At 35.1% G+C, this 20,424-nt stretch overlaps 1 protein-coding gene across 6 annotated transcripts in view; it reads left to right on the top strand.

The window, feature by feature from the left end:
* Nucleotides 1–20,424, top strand: part of BMPR1B (bone morphogenetic protein receptor type 1B) — a 423,394-nt gene that overhangs the window by 250,703 nt on the left and 152,267 nt on the right. For all 6 annotated transcript variants that reach the window (XM_065907204.1, XM_065907198.1, XM_065907205.1 and 3 more), the window contains one exon: nucleotides 9,766–9,859. The gene's annotated coding sequence lies outside the window, so the exon portion shown is untranslated. The remainder of the gene's footprint in view (nucleotides 1–9,765; nucleotides 9,860–20,424) is intronic.

Below are 20,424 nucleotides of genomic sequence, written 5' to 3'. Positions count from 1 at the left end.
TTCAACAAAATATACTCTGTTGTTTCTAGAAATGTTCCATTAAATTAATATCACATTGCTAATTATGGATATCTGTGTGACTAAAAAGATCCTCAAATGAATTGTCCTTGAAAAAGCAACAAAAATTGAGAGTTGAGCTCTTTCTTGTGAAAGAAAACCTTTGTTTCCAGTGTTGGATGATCATCTGAAGTATTAGAACTACTCAGCGATTAATGGAATTAAAAATTCTCAAAGATTCTTACTGTTAGATAGACAATTGAAGTGATTTTAGAGAAATTTCAATTAGTGAGGGTTAATTCCTTAAATTTAAGAAATAAATATTAAAGCTATGTAATGATTGTAAGACCTGTACACTTTTGTAAGAGTAGAAAATTGCTGAAATTATATTACAAATAAATATTATATTTCCAATATTTATGAAATTGTCCTTAGTGTTATGTAAATTTGTATGCCTTTAAGAGGAAAACAAATGGAAATACTGGTATGTAGCTGAGAACTCACCTACTAATATTAAGTATGAAGAGACATTAGTATAGTTTTATATGAGACCAATTAACAACAACTACAAGAATAACTTGATAATCTTGATGCTTTTCACTCTTTATTGTTACCTTTTTTTGTTAAATGTTATTGAGCTTTCTTACTGATTATGGTTGTATGTGTTTGTTTATGGTTGTATATTCCATGCACTATGAATTTCAAAACAATTTCTAAGTGATACAATGTTTAATTTGTCATTATTTTGTGTGATGTCAAATACAAGTGTAAAAGGACTTCCATTCTTTGCTCTATCGTTTTTATGCCTCATATTTCTCTCCTTTTAAGTTTATATATAACATTGTTCTGGTTGAAAGAGCCTTTTTTATTAATTATGTAGTCAATACTTTTCAACTAATAATGGATAGGTACTTAGAATAAACTGGCAGCAGTAAAGGTTAGTAGACTTACGTATGATTTTCCTGTGGGGTTCCGGGAGCCCAAAGTATTTATTACATGAGAACAAAGAACCTTAGAGTTAAAGGTAAGTGACTTTCTTTATGATATGACTAATAGGAGGCCTATAAAGGGAAAAACAAGGAGAAAGCCATCCATAGTTTGTTTCTAATCAGGCATATTATAGAATCAGTTTTCTTTCTCTTCAATCTTTTACACTGAAAGTCACATATTTCCTTAGGTCTTTTTGAAAAATCATGGCCAATTTGGATTACTAATATTTTCGTAGAACCTATTGCCCCTGAGGAGTGTGTCATTCTTTATGGTGTTGGGTAAATTTGTAGCATTCATATCTGATTAAGTTTGTCAGCAGTGTATTTTAAGGTCATTCATTTCTTAATCATTTTTTTGCTTTTTCTTCACCTCTAACCTCAAGGAAGCATTAAAGTATTCGTATAACAGGATTACAGTTCCAGTTTCCTAGCACTTATCTAATAGAGTACTTAATTATTACCAAACAAAATACTAATATAGTATTTATCATAATACTGAACAGAAGGTTAGTACATATTCTTTGTCATTACAAATTTTAAAAGTTTCTTTACCTTATTAATAATTCTGTGGAAATGCAGAGGAATTCAAATTATTAGTTTAAAAATGGAAGCAATATGCCAATAAATCACATATGTCTAATCCCTAATCTTTCATTTGTTGATTAGTTTGTTCAGTTATTCAGCTAAGAAGTAAGTGGCCATGTCTGTGTTACATATAACTTGAAAATATGCCTTAAGCGTTATTTGGTCCTAAGCTTTTTTGAGATTGTATTTACTGAAAAGAGTAATTGTTCAAAAGGCCAAGAAGCACACGAAAAGATACTGAACATTTTGACATTAGGGAAATGGAAATTAAAATCACAATGAGATTGTACTTTATACTTACACTGTTGCTGTAATAAAGATAGTTGATTATAGGTGTTTATAAAAATATGGAGAAATTGGAACCCTCATACTTTGCTGGTGAGGATTGAAATCGTGCAGTCACTTTGAAAAGCTAAAAGTGAAAGTAAATTTGCTCAGTCGTGTCCGACTCTTTGGGACCCCATGGACTGTAGCCTACCAGGCTTCTCCGTCCTTGAGATTTTCCAGGCAAGGGTACTGGAGTGGGTTGCCATTTCCTTCTCCAAGAGATCTTCCCAACCCAGGGATCAAGCCTGGGTCTGCTGCATTGCAGGCACTTTACCCTCTGAGCCACCAGGGAAGCAGTCACTTTAGAAAACAGTTTGACAGTTCTTTATGGTGTTAAACGTAAAATTACCTTATTATTTAGCAGTTTCACTCCTGCTGTTTACCTATGAGGAATGAAAATGTATGTTCACCCAAAAACTTGTACATGAAATTTCATAGCAGCATTTTTCATAATAGCTCAAAAGTGGGAACAACCCAAATGTCCATCAGCTAATGAGTGGATAAATAAAAAGCGTATTTTAGACAGTGAAGTATTATAACACAGTAAAAAGAAGTGAAGTATTGATACTCAGATCAGAGGTACTATATGAAACTCATCTATTTGATGAGGAAACTAAGGTTATATAACTTATAATGTAACTTGCGAAAGATGAAAACTCAAGTCAGCTTGACTTTAGAACACTCAGTCTCTACACTGATGAGAGGTTTGTTGTTTTAAATCATTATCCCCATCTGTCTTTCTCTTTTTTTTGTAGCCAAACTTTTTGTAAGAGTGATCCTACTCAGTGTCTCATTTTACTTGCTTGCCTTTCTTCTGCTATGGAAACAGTTTAGCCACCATTGATCTCTCTCTCTTTTTTTAAATACCTGCTTTATTGAAATATAATTCATATACCATTAAATGTATCCTTGTAAAATGTACAATTCAGAGATGTTTAGTATGACAGTGCTGTCTGAAGGCTGTGTATTATGGGTTGTTTTTAATTACTTTTATGTTGGATCTCTCTGGGTATTTGCATTTGCTGACCTCTCTCTTCAGAATATTCCTTCCTCATTCACTCTGGGTCCCATTCTCTCATTCTTCCCCTACTTACATACATAATTGTTTTATGGTTATTGTGGACTTTTCTTCCTTGACCCACTTCTTCAGTGTTGATTTTGGGTTCCTTATAATCACTAAGAGGCCTTGTGACTTCAGGAACCACTTGTATTGGTATATGGCTCACAAGTGCCTATTTCAGTCATTTATACCATACATACTTATTGTGCATTTATTGTGTGCAAGGCTCGATTTAGGCCCTTGAAATCTATGCTGTCATTGTATTTGCATTCTATTGGAAAGAGTTTTGTCTTTTCCAGAATATCATATATTTGAAATCATACATACATAGTTCTCTTCCCATTGGCTTCTTTAACTTAGTAATATGCATTTAAATTTCATTCATGTCTTTTCATGACTTGATAGCAAATCTTTTAGTACTGATAATATTCCACTGCCTAGATGTATCACAGTTTATTCAGTCACTCACTGAAGGAACTTCTGGTTGCTTCCAGGCTTTTGCCAGTTATAATTAAAGATTCTGTAAACATCTGCATTTTTGTATGGGCATAAGTTTTCAAATCCTTTGGGTAAATAATGAATGTGATTGATAAATCATATGATAAGAGTGTGTTTAATTTTGTAAGAAACCTCCAAACAGTCTTCACAGTGGCTGGATCATTTTGAATTCCCACCAGCAGGAAATGAAAGTTCCTCATTCACATCTTCACACCACCAGTTACACACCTCAATCAGCATTTAGTCTTGTGCGTGTTCTGGATTTTAGTCATTCTCAAAGTTGTATAGTGTTATGGCATATCATTGTTGTTTGAATTTGCATTTCCTTGATGACAGATGAATTAGAGCATTTTCCATATGCTTATTTGCCATCCGTATATCTTTTTTTGTGAGATATCTATTAAGATCTTTGGCTCATTTAAAAAAAATATTTTTTTAGTTTTAAGAGTTCTTATCTTTTAGATAACAGTCCTTCATTGGATGTCTTTTGCAAATATTTTCTCCTTTTTTGTGGCTTGTGTTCTCATTGCCTTGATATTGTCTTTCTCAGAGTAGAGGTTATTAATTTTTAAGTTCAACATACCAATTATTTATTTTATGGGTCATGCCTTTGTTGTTTTATCTAAAAAGTCATCATCATATCCAAGGCCATCTAGGTTTTATCCTGTATTATATTCTAAGAGTTTTACAACTTTGTACTTTACATGGGAGATCTGTGATCTATTTTTAGTTAATTTTTGTGAATGGTATAAGATCTGTGTCCAGATTCAATTTTTTTGCCTATGAATGTCCAGTTGTTCCAGCACCATTTGTTGAAAAGATTGTCTTTGCTTCATTGTTTTGCCTCTGCTCCTTTGTCAAAGATTAGTTGACTTTACTTAAGTGAGTCTATTTCTGTGCTTTCTGTTGTTCCATTGATTTCTTTTCTTTCTCTAATATTACACTGTCATAATTACTATAGCTTTATAGGAAGTCTTGATGTTATTGTTTTTCAACTTTGCTCTTACTTAATGTTGCGTTGGCTATTCTAGGTCTTTTGCCTCTCTGTATGAACTTTAGTGTGAGTTTGTTAATATCCAAAAATACCTGATGGATTTTGGTGGAGATGACATTGAATCTATAAATAAAGTTGGAAAGAACTATTTTGGCAGTGTTAAGTCTGCACACCTTTGGCTTTATGTAGTCCTTCCCCTTCAGTCAAATCAAAGACAAAACCCTTCAAGTTATTTTTTATAGGGCATATCAATCATTTTAATTTTGTCCACTGATATCCACTGATTAATTTCTTCATCTCATCTTCTTGCTACCCTTTAAGCCTCAAAATTCTAGGAGTTTCTTGAGAGAACTGTATGATGAAGCTTAAGTTCCTTTCTGACTGCATGAGGGTGCTGGATAGTCCTCCTCCTTGCCTGTCCTTGGCTGCCTCTGTCCAATTGCCTGATAGAAGGCAGTATGTGGTCCAGTTGTCCAGTCAGACAATGTGACCTGGGTCTCACATCTACTGATTATGAGCTGTATGGCTTCAGGCAAGTCACTTTATAACCCCAAGACTCATTGTCTTTTTCTTGAAAAAGGCAAAAGCATACCCATCTGTCAGAGTTTTAGTGTTAGAGATAGTTCTACATTTTCTATTAGGCAATAATCACTCAATAATATTCTCTTTTAGACCACACGCTTCAGGAAGTCAAGAGACTTAACTAAAGTCCCTAATTTTCATTAGGGTTCTCTCTTTGTGATGGTTCTATTTTGTCAAATGTGTTATATCATGTATCTGCCATTACAGTGTCAAAATAAAGCCAAAACACATAGCTTCTCTGCCCTAAAATTCCCCTGTTCTGCCTGCTCATCCCCCCTCCCCCCTCACCACCCAAACCCTTGGCAGCCACTGATCTTTTTACTGTCTCTCTAGTTTTGTCTGGTCCAGAATGCCATATAATTGTAATCACTCAGTATATAACCTTTTCAGACTAGCTTCTTTCACTTAGCAATTGAATAAATGGTTTTAATGGAGTGAGTGTCCAGATTCTCAACTTTTATACATGCATTTCTTTTAATATTGATCTGGGTCAGAGCAATGCTTTATTCATAGCAGTTTTCCTCTAACCTTACGAAAGAAAGGCATATCCATCCCAAATCATACTATGGTGCATTGTAGCCGGGATCATAGAAAACTTAGCAATTAAACAATTTAAATTAATTTCTTAGATTTTTCTTGTGGAAAAGTATGAACATTTTTTTGTTGCAGAGAGGTTTAGGGTGAAAAATAAAAGAATTTTAGTTACAAAATACATTATGTAAGAATTCTCTGAGGAAGTGAGATGGAAATGAAGGTTGATAAAATAGTAATGAAAAATTTTCAGCTTGAAAGAAGAGTCTATTCGTGTATTTTTAAAATGCATAACAAGAAGAGTCTATTCGTGTATTTTTAAAATGCATAACAATTTTATGACCCTGAATTTAGTTTCTATTGCATATTCTTAAAATAGTTGATAGAAGTTTTATTTTAAAATGTTTAAAATGTCAGTATTTCCAATAGAGTGGAAATTAAATTCTTTTCAAGTACATATTTTACCACAGGTGAAAAATTGTAGGCATTAACTTGATAATGTGTTAATGGTTACATACTTTTCAAAATTATTTTAAGGGTCTGTGAATAAAAATAGTTGAAGACTACTCACCTACTATATAAAACCCAGTTTTTTAACCTGGTATATATAACCCATCATCACCTTTCTCCTTCTAGTCCTTTTTTTTGTCATTTAACCATTTCCTGCTTTACATCCTGTGCTCCAGTAAAAGAGAATTTAGAAATTCCATATCATTTTTCTCTTGCCTCCTTGTCTTTATTGTGTTATTCTTTCTCATCTTTGTCTCACTGCTGTCTACTCATTCTTTTTTTAAAATTTTTTATTGGGGTGTATCTGATTTAGTATGTTGTTAGTGTCAGGTGTACAACAAGGGAAATCAGCTATACATATACATATATCCACTCTTTCCTATGCTATACACTGGTATTATTAGTTTATCTATTTTATATATAGTAGTGAGTACGTGTCAGTCCTAATCTCATCATTTATCCCCCCCCCCCTTTTCCCCTGGGTAACCATCAGTTTTTCTGCTGCATCTGTGACTCTATTTCTTTTTTGTAATTAAGTTTATTTGTACATTTTTTTGTTTAGATTCCACATGTAAGTGATAATAACATTTATCTTTGTCTGTCTGACTTTACTCAGTGTGACTGTCTCTTGATCCATCTGTGTTGCTGCAGATGGAATTATTTCATTCTTTTTATGGCTGAATAATATTCCATTTATATATGTACCCCATCTTCTTTATCCATTCACCTATTGGTGGATATTTAGGTTTCTTCCATGTCCTGCCTATCATAAATAGTGCTGCAGTAAATATCAGGGTGCTTGTCTCTTTTTGAATTATGGTTTTTTTCAGGTTTCTCCTCAGGAGTAAGATTGCTCTCTTTTCAGTTTTTTAAGGACCCTCCTTATTGTCCTCCTTAGTGCCTAAACCAATAGCATTGGTATATATACATTGGGAATATACAATCCTATCCCCAGTGCAAGGGTTCTGTTTTCTCCATACCCTCTGCAGCATTTATTGTTTGTAGATTTTTTTGATGATGGCCAGTCTGACTTGTGTGAAGTGATATTTCATTGTAGTTTTGATTTGCATTTCTCTAAAAGTTAGTGATGTTGAGCATCTTTTCATATACTTTTTGGATATCTATATGTCTTCTTTGGAAAAAGATCTGTTTCAGTCTTCCACCCATTTTTTGATTGGATGTGTTTTTGTTTTGTTTTTTTTGATGTTAAGCTGCATGAGCTGTTTGTATATTTTGGAGATTAATCCCTGTCAATTGGTTCAATTGTAAATATTTTCTTCCATTTCGAGGGTTGTCTTTTCTTTTTGTTTATGGTTTCCTTTGTTGTGCAGCTCTTTTAAGTAAAATTAGACCTCATTTGTTTTATTTTTATTTTTATTTCCATTAGTCTAGGAGGTGGATTGAAAAAGATCTTGGTACTGTTTGTCAAGTAGTGTTCTGTGTTCTCCTTTGATAGTTTTATAGTATTCGGCCTTACTTTAAAGACTTATTTAGGTCTTTAATCCATTTTGAGTTTATTTTTATATATGGTGTTAGTGACTGTTCTAATTTCATTCTTTTACATGTAGCTGTCCAGTTTTCCCAGCACTGTTTATAGGAGAGACTGTCTTTTCTCCATTGTACATTCTTGTCTCCTTTGTCATACATTAGGTGACCGTAGGTGTGTGGGTTTATCTCTGGACTTTCTATTTTGTTTCATTGATCTATATTTCTGTTTTTGTGCCAGTACCACATGGTTTTGATAACTGTAGTTTTGTAGTATAGTCTGAATTCAGGGAGTCTGATTCCTCCAGCTTTGTTTTTCTTTCTTCAGTTTGATTTGACTACTTGGGGTCTTTTGTGTTTCCATACAAATTAAAAGTTTTCTGTTCTAATTTTATGAAAAATGTCATTGGTAGTTTGGCAGGGATTGAATTGAATCTGTACATTGTTTTGAATAGTATAGTCATTTTGACAGTATTGATTTTCCTAATCAAAGAATGTGATATTTCTCTCTGTTTGCATCACCTTTAAAGTCTTGATTGAGGAATTTCCTGTGTCCCCTCACTTCATACTGGCTCAGATTCTCATGTGTCAGGCACCCTTGCTGCCCTCCTAGTTTGCATCACTGTATTAACATGCTGTTTTGTCATTACCCACCCCCCATCCCCCTGTGAAATTGGACTGAAAAGTCTCAGAGTAGGAACTGTGTTTCATCTTGGGCTCCTCAGCACCTAACTGAGGGGCACCTAACTCCTCAGGACCTAACATACCCCTCTCCTGGTATTAAGCTAATTTATTGGGCAAATGTTGATTATTAAATGAAGCAAGAAAAAGTAGATTTTAACTGCTAGAAAGCTAATTCTTGTATTTAACTTTTTGGTAAGGGTAGTCAATTACACTTGTAAAGACTATTTTTGTTTTATGCTGGTTATTTCTCTAGCTATAATGTTTACATTTACTGATAAGGCTTTTGGTAAGATTTCGTATGAAAATCAGGGTTTGAACCTAAAAATGAATTTGTAGTAGAAGGAGCACAGCTTTGTGAGCAATAGATCAAGGGCTTCTGGTTTTGGCCCTGCCACAAACTTGCCATGTGATTGTGTAAATTAAGCAGCCTGGAGGTGACTTTTCTCATCTATTAAATAAATAAGTGACCAGATATTTCCTAAATTTCCTTTACTCTTTATTAATCGAGATGACATTTCAATTAGGTAAACATATGATTAGTCTCAACAAGAAGAATAAAAATATATGCTTAATTTATTTTCTAATTATTCATACTGTGGACATTATATGTGGTACAGTAGATGATGGTGACCTTGTTTATATCACCTACAAATTATATAGTCATGGGTTAGATTTTATCCTTATTTAAAAATAATAAAACTTAAATTGTCATCATTGAAAATCTAGAAGTATTTCATGTCATATGTTGATTCATATAATTTCCAGATTATATTTTAGCCTCTTTCAGAAAGTACTTAATTTGATCTGGTTAATACTATACTTTCCTGTGCACTTCAATCAGTCTAGAAATGAATTTATTCATGTTGAAACATTTCTTTGCGGTCACTTACTCAGTCAATGCAGCCTTATTCAGTGAGAAGCAATATTAGAAACAATTGCAAAAACACTCTCCTGTGTCTTTTGGCTATTCATAGTATGTAGTAATTCAGTTTTATAAAGCTTGATTAAATGACATTAAGGTATGACGTTTATAAAGGGTTTGAAATTATATTGTTTGGCCAAAACAAAGGCAGTATTTCCTTTCTTGGCTTCCACTGCATCCAGCCCCCTCTTCCCTCCACCTGCTTGAGGAAAACTGTATTTCTTCAGACAAACCTCATAATTGCCCTTCTGTGCCTGATTTGGGCCTCAGGAAAGGCCCATAGCATCTGTAAAGCTGGCAGAAAAATGGTATTTCCAGGCAGGCACAGGGTTGCTGGGTAGTGAGCCAATCCACAGCTTTGTCTGAGCAGCTGAGAACTTTGCCGGAGTATTACCACGGTGTTCAGTAACACGGACCTGTGCCATGAGCAAGTAAAGCACTGAGCAAGTGTCAGGGTCAATATTTATAGACCACTACGTAGCTGCCTTGCAGAGAGAGCACACGAGAGAGAAACACGCACAGAGGGCAGGGAAAGAAAGACTGTACTGGAGGGAACTTTAATTTCCCAGTTTTTTCTTACAACATTCTTTTTGATTGTCAGGTTCAAACTTCTGCTGAATCACAACCATTTTCCGTTGAGCTATGACAAGAGAGGAAACAAAAAGTTAAACAAGCAAGCCTGTCATACGTAGAAGGTAAGTAATTAGCCAACTCAGTCTTGCTTTTGCTCGTAAACTCCATCTCCCTTTTGGCTGCTCTGCATCAGTAAGCAAAGGGCTGTGTGACATGTTAAAGCTAATGAGGAAAGGCTGCCTGCTGGTTGAGAGTGTTCTTGTAGCAGTGTATTTTTGTGTTCTGCTCTTAAGAATATTGTGTAGGTTCAAAATACACTACAGTGCCGTGGGTGGTGGGAATGGCCCTTGAACACTGATTCCGTGCTGTGTCCTGTCAGTAAATTTCTGTGTCTTCATTCTCTCAGACTTGAAGTCTTCTGATTAGTAAATGTGTGTGTATTTTCTATATTGGTGTTAAAACATGATTATTAGTAAGTTTATAGTGGATGCTGGTTTGGAAATGGAATAGGGGAAAATTCAGATGAATGAGTGAAGATGTTGTTGACTTTGTGAGAATGTGTAGACTGTGAATGTGAATGTGAGATGTGAGAAACATAAGGTCTTTTTAAAAGAAATCCAGTGTCCATTTGGCAGTGCATTAAAATGAAATAATGACTACTTCTGGGAATGGAGAAAAGCAGGAGTGATCAAAAAAAAAAAAAAGAAAAGCAGGAGTGATGAAAAGTGAGAACAGGCTTCTTGGTCCAAGATGCAGAGGACTCAGTGTTTAGGAGAATTTCTCTGCTTGTCTAAGTGACCTGCTAGATTGGGTCCTCACAAAATGTGGTTCTTTACTAAAGACATGAAGTTAACATCCCCTGCTCCACATCATAGTGTTTTTTTTCCCGCTTTCATTACAGGTGGCACTTTGACTCATGATTTCCTGTGTGACTCTAGTGCTTTTGTATGTTCACTTATCATCATTGTTTTGCATATCCCAGATTGACATTAAAAGCAGTGTTGCTAAAGGGGACAGAAAGTACTTGTTTTCTATGTGTTTTCTGATTTAGGACACCCATGAATTTATACAGTGTGTTTTATGTCTACTGCACATAATTTGGAAAGTAATATGTTGCTTTACTGTAGGTATGGCATTAACTAGATGAAATTTGTCAACCGACAGATTGAAAATTTCCCTGTTGGTTTTTTAGTTGTAGAATAACACTAGTGTGGTATTTAAAAATTTTAGGTTGAGTGATAGATGGTGATTACAGTTCCAAAGATTTTTTTTTGTTTTACATAGTTAAGTTAAAAACAAAAATAACATGAATGTTGCAGTAGAGCTTAAACTGCAGACCAACAGAGATACAAGAAAAAGCTAATACTCTGGATAGGCTTTGTATTAAAGTTACTATTCAGGAATCAACTCATTCTAAAACTGGATAAACTTATGTCCAAAACAGTAGGTGTACTATCTTAAGTAAATATCTAAAAATGAAGCCAATAGTTGCAGAGTATCATTGCTGTTGAATCACATAAAAATTTAAGAAGAATGCAAAATGCTTCAAAATCAGTTTTACTAATTTAGATGTGCTTTAAGGCTAATCTGATATCTAATGTTAAACTGTATTTGACTTTCATTTAGCGCTTGTTTTAGCCTCTGCATCAAGCATCCCATTTTTTTTTTTTTTTTTACTTTTTAAGGTATTGGCTACCCTTTTATTAATGGGTTTATGTAGACTTTTGTCAACAATAATGTTTATTTTGAAAATGCAACCATGATTGATTTAGAATGGGTATTTCTCAAAATTTTCTTTGCTAATAACTTTGGGTAATAACTCTTGATCAAGATTGTAATTTCAGGTCTTTAATATCTTTTACTCATTCATTTTATATGTTACATAAGTAACATGATATTCAATCAGTGATAATTGACTTCTTAAGCCTTTTAAAATTTGTTTTATTTTTATTTGTTCTGGTATCTTGTTTCTGAAGTACCCTATGGAAACTTTGGTCAGAAAGCAAGCTAACAAAAATACTACAATAAAATAAAGTTTTCCCTTAATCAAAAGAGGAAATAGAAAACTGTGGTATAGATTGACAGTGTCTTAAGATGGGATATATATTGGTTGAAGGCTGGTTGAGCATTTTAAAACTTGAAACCCTATCTCAATATTATTTTTGACTTTAATGTCAACCCTAATATTGGTTATTTATCATATTTGTAAATAACATTTCATACTTAAGTGAAAGCATTAGTCACTCAGTCGTGTCCAACTCTTTGTGACCCCATGGACTGTAGCCCACCAAGCTCCTCTGTCCGTGGAATTCTCCAGGCAAGGATACTGGAGTGGTTAGCCATTTCTTTCTCCAGGGGATCTTCCCGACCCAGGGATTGAACCCAGGTCTCCCACACTGCAGGTAATTCTTTACCGTCTGAGCCACCAGCCACTGTGAAATGGGGAAGCATTTCATACATAGACATATTATAAAAATGGATAGGATCTTTTGTGTCATGTTTTAACTATCTGTTGAAGTAAAGTTAGTGACTTTAGCCTGAAATGTTAACGCCAGCCTCCTCCCACTGCCCCTACAGTCGTTTGCTGTACCCCTAGTCCATGTGCTATATACTACCCGTAGAGGGGTCCATCTCCCACCATGATGAACTCTACTTTCTTGCTAAAGCCCTCTCATCCCTGGCGCTCTTTTGCTCATAGATAGAGGTCAAGCTTCTTGGCATATTGAGTCCCTTCTTGATCTGGCTGCTACTTTTGTTCTATATTCATCTTTTGCTGTTCGTTCTGGGCTGTTTTCTACATCTCTCTTTTCTCTGTGAGAGTATTCCTTTTCCCTCTGCTTTATGCTCCAACATTATTGAATATCTTATATTTCTAAAGCAATCCATGCTGTTTTACTCCTTTCTGGAATTGTTTACAGTTCTTCTGTCATGAAACACTCTTCCTGGTCTTTGCCTTTCAGCCTCAGTGAAGTTATCCCTTCCCAGATGCCCTGCTGGTTCACTGTCAGCCTCTATGGTCTGGTCTCCTGTGCAGACCATGGCCTCAGCACTTCTGCAAAGTCGATGATACAATGTTTTTGTCTTCCCATATGAGTTTGTGAGCTATGTACGTAGCCAGGTTTTAAAATTTTACTTATTTAATTTTTGTAGCAGAATTAAAGTTTATTCCACTTTTTCTTACAGCACAAAACTTAAAAACAGTATTATTTAGCATTTAATGTACATGAACTAGTAAAATATGACAAACCCAGCTGTCAAATGTATTACATTGTGGAAAAAATGACCTCAAATATATAAAAATGCACAAAGCATTAGTCTTCCTCCATTACTGCTTAGAAAGATATGATTGTTTCTCAATTTACAAAGAAGAATCAGGACAGTTTAAATTATTAAAAATTTTGCATACAGAACACTGCAGTTGCTTATATAGGAGGGCATTCTCACCAGCTTCTTCTATACACAATTGAATATATAATTTTGTATGATTTTAAAGTGAATTCTTTTGTGTTCTTCCAAGACCTAATGTAAAACAGAAACTCAAGAACTTGAACTTCTTAAGGAGAAACTTTATCAAATTTATTTTAAACCCACTTTTCTTTATAGAGTTTATTTTAATGTAATTTAAAACCTTGGTTAACTCGATTGAAGGAAAAGCCTCTTATGAGGTTGGTAAATGCTTTTGAAACAGTACCAATACTTAAATTTGTTTCTCTACCAGCAATTATAGTGAGGCATATTATCCATGCAAGTAGATATTTGTTGAACTAATAACCTATCTGAATGACATTCAAAACTATCTTGGTTAGTACATACAAATTCAGGACATATAGCCTGCAGATATTTAATTAATTTCATGAAATCTATCAACAAAATCAGCTAGTTGCTGCACTCCTATGAATTGCTGCGGTAAATTAAGTGATGCTGTGGCAAATTGAAGGCAGAGTTGTACCTTCCAAAAGGACCAGAGAGAGTTTCAGGAGAGAATGGGTCTATCCTTGTGTATATTAAAAAACTACAGAGTGGAATGACTCTTCAATGTTACCAATAAAGTTACACCTCCTAATTTTATTTCCTCTTGTAGAGAAAGTTAAGGATTTAAGGAAGTAATAGAAAATCTTGACTTAAAATTTCTCTAAACTGAAAGGTGATGATACTTCATTTCAGTCAGAAGAATTTGCCCCTCAAAATAGAAATGTTTGAAGAAAAGGATGGCAATGTTTAAAAAAGTAGTTGAAAAATAGCATCTGTTTCTTTGAGCTCAGATAGTGAATAAAATTTTATTTTCTCTTTAATTGTGTTTTATTTCCCCATCATACATAAAATATTTACTTTGTAAGTGAAATAATTTGTGTGCCAGAATCAAGGTATAGCTTTATGCACTATTTAGAATAATTCAAAACTTTCCTTATTTTGGTTATTTTTACTTCTCAGTGTACTCTACTAGTGGTTTCCACTGCAGTTGAAGTCTTATAAACCTCTCCCAGCTGTTGAATATGACTCTTCCGTTTGTTTAACCTTGAACTGTATCTGTCTTAGGAAGGAAAACAAGATTGGGTATTTTCACAGGTAATATTGGTAGCTTTTTAATTTGCTTGGTATGGACCATAATTCAGTCTGTAATTTTTCTTCAGATTTATTTTGCCCACATAACTATCTTGTAGTTAGTTAAATAGGTATGTTAAGGTGTCTTATCAAAGAGTTATAGGTACAAATTTATGTATCTTACTGACTCATCAAGTGATATAAACATTGTAAGATGGGAAGAACAGAAGTTATTGTGGTCATGGATTTAGGAGTGTACCTCATTTCCATCAGCCAGTGATGAGAAAAACCTGAGTTTGCCTCAATATTAAAAAATTACAGCAAAAACAAATGAAGGCAAAAAATACTATTACTACCACCAGCAAGAAGTAGTCAAAAAAGCATACAAAATTTTGCTAAAACAATTAAATTTTTATTCTTGTTAGCAGGTTGACTTGCTAGTCATTTTCTGTCTATAGCTATGCACGGCATAGAATTCATAGACCGTGAGAGGAAAAAATGAATTAATCATGGAAGTAGAAGCTTCAAAAGCTGCTTCTTTAACCATTTTATTTTATAGATATGGGCAAATGTTGTACAAAGTGGTAATGTAACTTGCCAAACATCAGCTTTTAAAGTAGCTAGGTAGGATTTTGATTTAAAAAAATGTAAGGCCAGTATTTTATCATTGTGACTTTCCCTGTTTATAATTGCCCTTTTTATTCTGTGTATTGCATGTAAAGCCTAATTTGTTGTATCTCTGAGTTTTGTCTTGTTTTCAGACTCCTTTGTATTATTTCACAACTCCTGAAAGTTAAAGCCAGTAATTATTGCTCCCAACTGAGATGGAGTTCTTTTCCACTCATAATCATAGTTAAACATATTTATTTTAAAATAACAGAAACTCTTTTCTGGCTTCCCTGATTTCTTCCACTCTCTTTGGTAGTACAGTTAGATTTATGCCCTTACAAACATTTTCTTTTTCAGTAGGATATGGCAGATAGTCCTGAAGCAAAAGACAGAAACTGTAGAAACAAATTTAATACTTTCATTATATCTAAGCTTCTAATAGGGAATATATAGTTATATATTGTTTTATAGCTTTAAGATGACCATTGTATTTACAGCTGGAAAATTATTGAAAATGAAAATTGAAGAACCAAATGTGCTTTTTTAGATTATCTAGACTTTTATCTTAGAGTCTTAAAAAAATATAAGTAAAGGGTCAGAGAGGAGTAAAACAAGCTTGTTTTGCACATCTCATCTTCTTGTAAGACTTTGCTTCTCTATTTCTGTCCCCACCATCCCCCAAGGAACTGGAGCTCTTCAATTCTTCACATTCTCATTTCTGGAAACAATTGCTTGTACTGAAAGATGAAAATGTTTTTGAGCAAGTCACTGGAGGCTTGTCTCAGCCTCAGCCCATGATTACTATACCTTCTTCTCTCCTCCTCCCTCAGTTAAGTGACCTGCTCTACCCACCTTTCCAGTAAATGAAAATAGTCTGAATATTCTCCATTCCTTAGTATATATTTTCAATGGATTGACACTTTTCATTTCAAAGATGTATTACCTATCTTCTCAAGCTCTTGGTGCTCAGAGACCTATAATTTTAAAATCTCTGCTAATATGATAGAGGACAATGATATTTATGTTTTTAATTACTAGTAAACTTGAGTCTGAGGGGATTATTAGTTATTAGCATTATATTTTTATCATTTATTGATATAGTTATTTTGTTTTTCAGAGGCTGTATTTCTCTTACTGGTTTAAAAAGTTGTTTTTTTTTTTTAAGTCAAAGAATCTTGATTCTTTAAATTAAGCCTTGTTAGTTGTAACTGTTTTCATAAGCTTCTGATCACTTTAAAATTTTGTTTTCTGTGATTTGAAATAGGTGTGTTGGAAATACCTTTATTAATCCTAGTCAGTATTTTCTTCATCCCCTTTGAAGCTTATAATGTTTTTTACAATCCAAATATATGAAAAATATTTTTTTATATTTTTATGGTTTGTTGTTCAGTCACCCAGTCATGTCTGACTCTTTGCAACCCTGTGGACTGTAGCATTCCAGGCCTTTCTGTCCCTCATCATTTTCTGAAGTTTGCCCAAGTTCATATCCACTGCATCAGTGATACCATCCATCCATTTTGTCCTATGATGCCCGCTTCTCCTTCTGCCCTCAATCTTTCCCAGCATCAGGGATTTTTCCAGTGAGTCAGTTCGCATTAAATGACTAAAATCCTGGAGTTTCAACTTCAACATTAGTCCTTCCAATGAGTATTCATGGTTGATTTCCCTTAATATTGACTCGTTTGATCTCCTTGCTATCCTAGGGACTCTCACGAGTCTTCTCTAGCACCGCAGTTCGAAGGCATCAGTTCTTCAGCACTCAGCCTTCTTTACAGTCCAGCTTTCACAACTGTATGTGACCACTGGGAAGACCATAGCCTTGACTATACGGACCTTTGTTGGCAGAGGAATGTCTCTGCTTTTCAACACACCATCTAGGTTTGTCATCGTTTTCCTGCCTAGAAGAAAACATCTTCTGGTTTCATGGTTGCAGTCACCATCTGCAGTGATTTTAGATCCCAAGAAGAGGAAATCTTGTCATTACTTCCACCTTTTCCCCTTCTGTTTGCCATGAAGTAATGGGGCCAGATGCCATGATCTTAGTTTTTTTTTTTTTTTTTTAATATTTGGTTTTAAGCCGACTTTTTCACTCTCCTTCTACACTCTCATAGAGAGTCTCTTTAGTTCCTCTTCACTTTCTGCCATTAGAGTGGTATCATCCGCATATCTGAGGTCGTTGATGTTTCTCCTGCCTATCTTGATTCCAGCTTGTAACGTGACAAGCCCAGCATCTCTCACAATGTGCTCAGTGTATAGATTAAACAGCCAGGGTGACAGCAGACAGCCCTGTCTTACTCCTTTCTTAATCTTAAACCAATCAGTTGTTCCATACAGGGTTCTAGATGTTGCTTCTTGACCCGCATACAGCTTTCTCAGGAGACAGGTAAGATGGTCTGGTATTCCCATCTCTTTAAGAGCTTTCCACAGTTTCTTATGCTGCACACAGTCAGGAACTTCCGTGTAGCCGATGAAACAGAGGTAGATGTTTTTCTGGAATTCCCTTGCTTTCTCTGTGATCCAGGGAATCCTGGCAATTTGATCTCCGGTTCCTCTTCCTTTTCTAAACCCAGCTTGGACATCTGAAAGTTCTTGGTTAATTCTGTGATTCACAAGGGCCTTGTTAACTAACTACTTCAATACTTTTGCTGAATCTCTAGTCCCCTTTCCCACTTTTTAAATGAAGTTATCTCTTAACTTGTGCTCCTGTGATACAAATTTAAATCTTTATGTTACCTCTCAACTTGTATTGCATTTAAATTTTTGTCTCTAAGAAATAACATTTCATGTTTATTATTAAGTAAGATTTAAGCACTGGAACATGTTAGGGTGTTGTGGAACTTAACTTGGCATGTGCCTTGAAAGTACTGTAGATGGGAGGCTGCATTTATTACTTACGTTAAAGCAGACTTAAGAATATGAATCTGTGTGAGTGAAAAGTTATACATTAATAATAGTCACCATTTATCAAGGTTTTCTGGATAATATATTTGGCATTCCACCAAGCATTGTAGCTATGATTTCATTAACTATTATGATTTCCTTGTAAGTTGAGTGACTTAATCTGACTTTTTTTTCAGGATAAACTGAGACCCCAAGATATAAAGTAGCCTGATGGGTCTCACATAGCTAATAAAGGATAGGGCCATGATTTAAACCCAGATCTGACCAAAGTCCAACTTTTAAGGAATTATTGCCAAATAGAGAACTTATGCTTTTTCCATGAATGTTAAGAGATGCGGGTCTCTGGGGTCAGGTGTGAAGAACCTTCTTGACTTGGATCTGTCTATGAAGAAATGATCTCAGGAATAATGACTGTCAAAGGCACGTCAAGGAAATGGGTGATATCAGGAGCCTTTTATTGTTTGGAATTATTAATGAAGACACAAGAATCTCAAGGTGGGCAGAAATAACCCTGGACTTGAGATCAGTTAAAATCAGCTAAATTTTTTAGAACAACTTCAGATTCAGATTTAAGTACCTCGATTGATTTTTATAATTTTGTTTCATCCCAAGCCAACTTACTCACTTCTCCCTCACGTACATAATACACAGCACCATTCCGTCCCTCACATACCTGCTTGTCACCTTGGCAAGGAAATTGGCACTGGGCCGCCGGGCCAGCAGGGAGAGACTATTCCATCTGGGCCTCTGTTTTTATAACTGCAAGCTTCATTCAGGGAAGATATGAGTCTCCCTAACTGGCAGCCTTGGCTATCATCTCTATTTTAAGCTACTAATTTAAAAGCTTCACAGTTGTTGCTGTGGTATTTACAGCAGGAAAGGAAATTCTAGATATTTTAGTATCATTAGAACTCAGTACTTTTGTGCTAACTGGTTTACCTGGTGTAGTGTGAAAGGATAGCTTTATCCGCTGTGAATGAACTTAACCTATAAATAGTTTGTATATGTTGGAGGCAGGAATTCCTATATAAAAGTTTATACAAAGACATTTGCTCTCTTATTTGTTTATTATACATTTGGCCATCAGGAAGTAATTTGTTTTCCTCTTTAACTCAAGCAAACCGTTTTGCTTCAAGATAATATAGGATTTTCTTTCTCCCTGGGTCACTCTGCTCTTTGTTGATACATTGGTGTTATTTATGTTAAGATTTAAAGTACAATTTATTGGGGTTTTGTTTGCAGCTCTGCATTGAACACTTGAAGATAACAACCTTTTAGTTAATAAGCAGGTTATTTTTGTATTATTACTTGGAAGTTTGCATTAGTCTATATATGTACTCATTAAGAGTTTTAAAAATTCTAAATAGGTTGTTCATATTCTTTTTTCATTCATCTTTTATAGTTTCCTGTTTTTACTTAAAGATAATTAGAACTGCACGGTGTATCAGTTCAGTTCATTTGCTCAGTCGTGTCTGATTCTTTGTGACCCCATGGAGTGCAGCACACCAAGCTTCTGTGTCCATCACCAACTGCCGCAGCTTACTCAAACTCATGTCCATCGAGTCAGTGAGGTCATCCAACCATCTCATCCTCTGTTGTCCCCATCTCCTCCCACCTTCAATCTTTCCTAGCATCAGGGTCTTTTCTAGTGAGTCAGTTTTTCATATCAGGTGGCCAAAATATTGGAATTTCAGCTTCAACATCAGTCCTTCCAATGAATATTCAGGACTGATTTCCTTTAGGATGGACTGGTTTGATCTCCTTGCAGTCCAAGGGACTCTCAAGAGTCTTCTCTAACACCACAGTTCAAAAGCATCAATTCTTCAGCGCTCAGCTTTCTTTATGGTCCAACTCTCATACACATACATGACCCCTGGAAAAACCATAGCCTTGACTAGACGGACCTTTGTTGGCAAAGTAATGTCTCTGCTTTTTAAAATGCTGTGTACGTTGATCATAACTTTCCTTCCAGGGAGCAAGCGTCTTTTAATTTCATGGCTGCAGTCACCATCTGCAGTGATTTTGGAGCCCCAAAAAATAAATTCTCTCATTGTTTCCTCATCTATTTTCCATGAAGTGATGGGACCGGATGCCATGATATTAGTTTTCTGAATGCTGAGTTTGAAGCCAGCTTTTTCACTCTCCTCTTTCACTTTCATCAAGAGGCTCTTTAGTTCTTCTTCACTTTATGCCATAAGGGTGGTATCATCTGCATATCTGAGGTTACTGATATTTTTCCTGGCAATGTTGGTTCCAGCTTGTGCTTAATTCAGCCCGGCATTTTGTATGATGTACTCTGCATATAAGTTAAATATGCAGGGTGACAATATGCAGCCTTGACGTACTCCTTTTCCTATTTGGAACCAATCTGTTGTTCCATTTCCAGTTCTAACTGTTGCTTCTTGACCTGCATACAGATTTCTCAGGAGGCAGGCCAGTTGGTCTGGTATTCCCATCTCTTGAAGAATTTTCCACAGTTCGTTGTGATCCACACAGTCAAAGGCTTCGGCGTAGTCAATAAAGCAGATATAGATGTTTTTCTCGAACTCTCTTTCTTTTTCGATGGTTCAGCAGATGTTGGCAATTTGATCTCTTGTTTCTCTCCCTTTTCTAAATCCAGCTTGAACATCTGGAA

This window comes from Muntiacus reevesi, chromosome 16, assembly GCF_963930625.1.
Source record: "Muntiacus reevesi chromosome 16, mMunRee1.1, whole genome shotgun sequence".
NCBI lineage: Eukaryota > Metazoa > Chordata > Mammalia > Artiodactyla > Cervidae > Muntiacus > Muntiacus reevesi.
The sequence above is the reverse complement of the archived record's forward strand: the minus strand, read 5'-3'. Positions and strand labels throughout refer to the sequence as shown.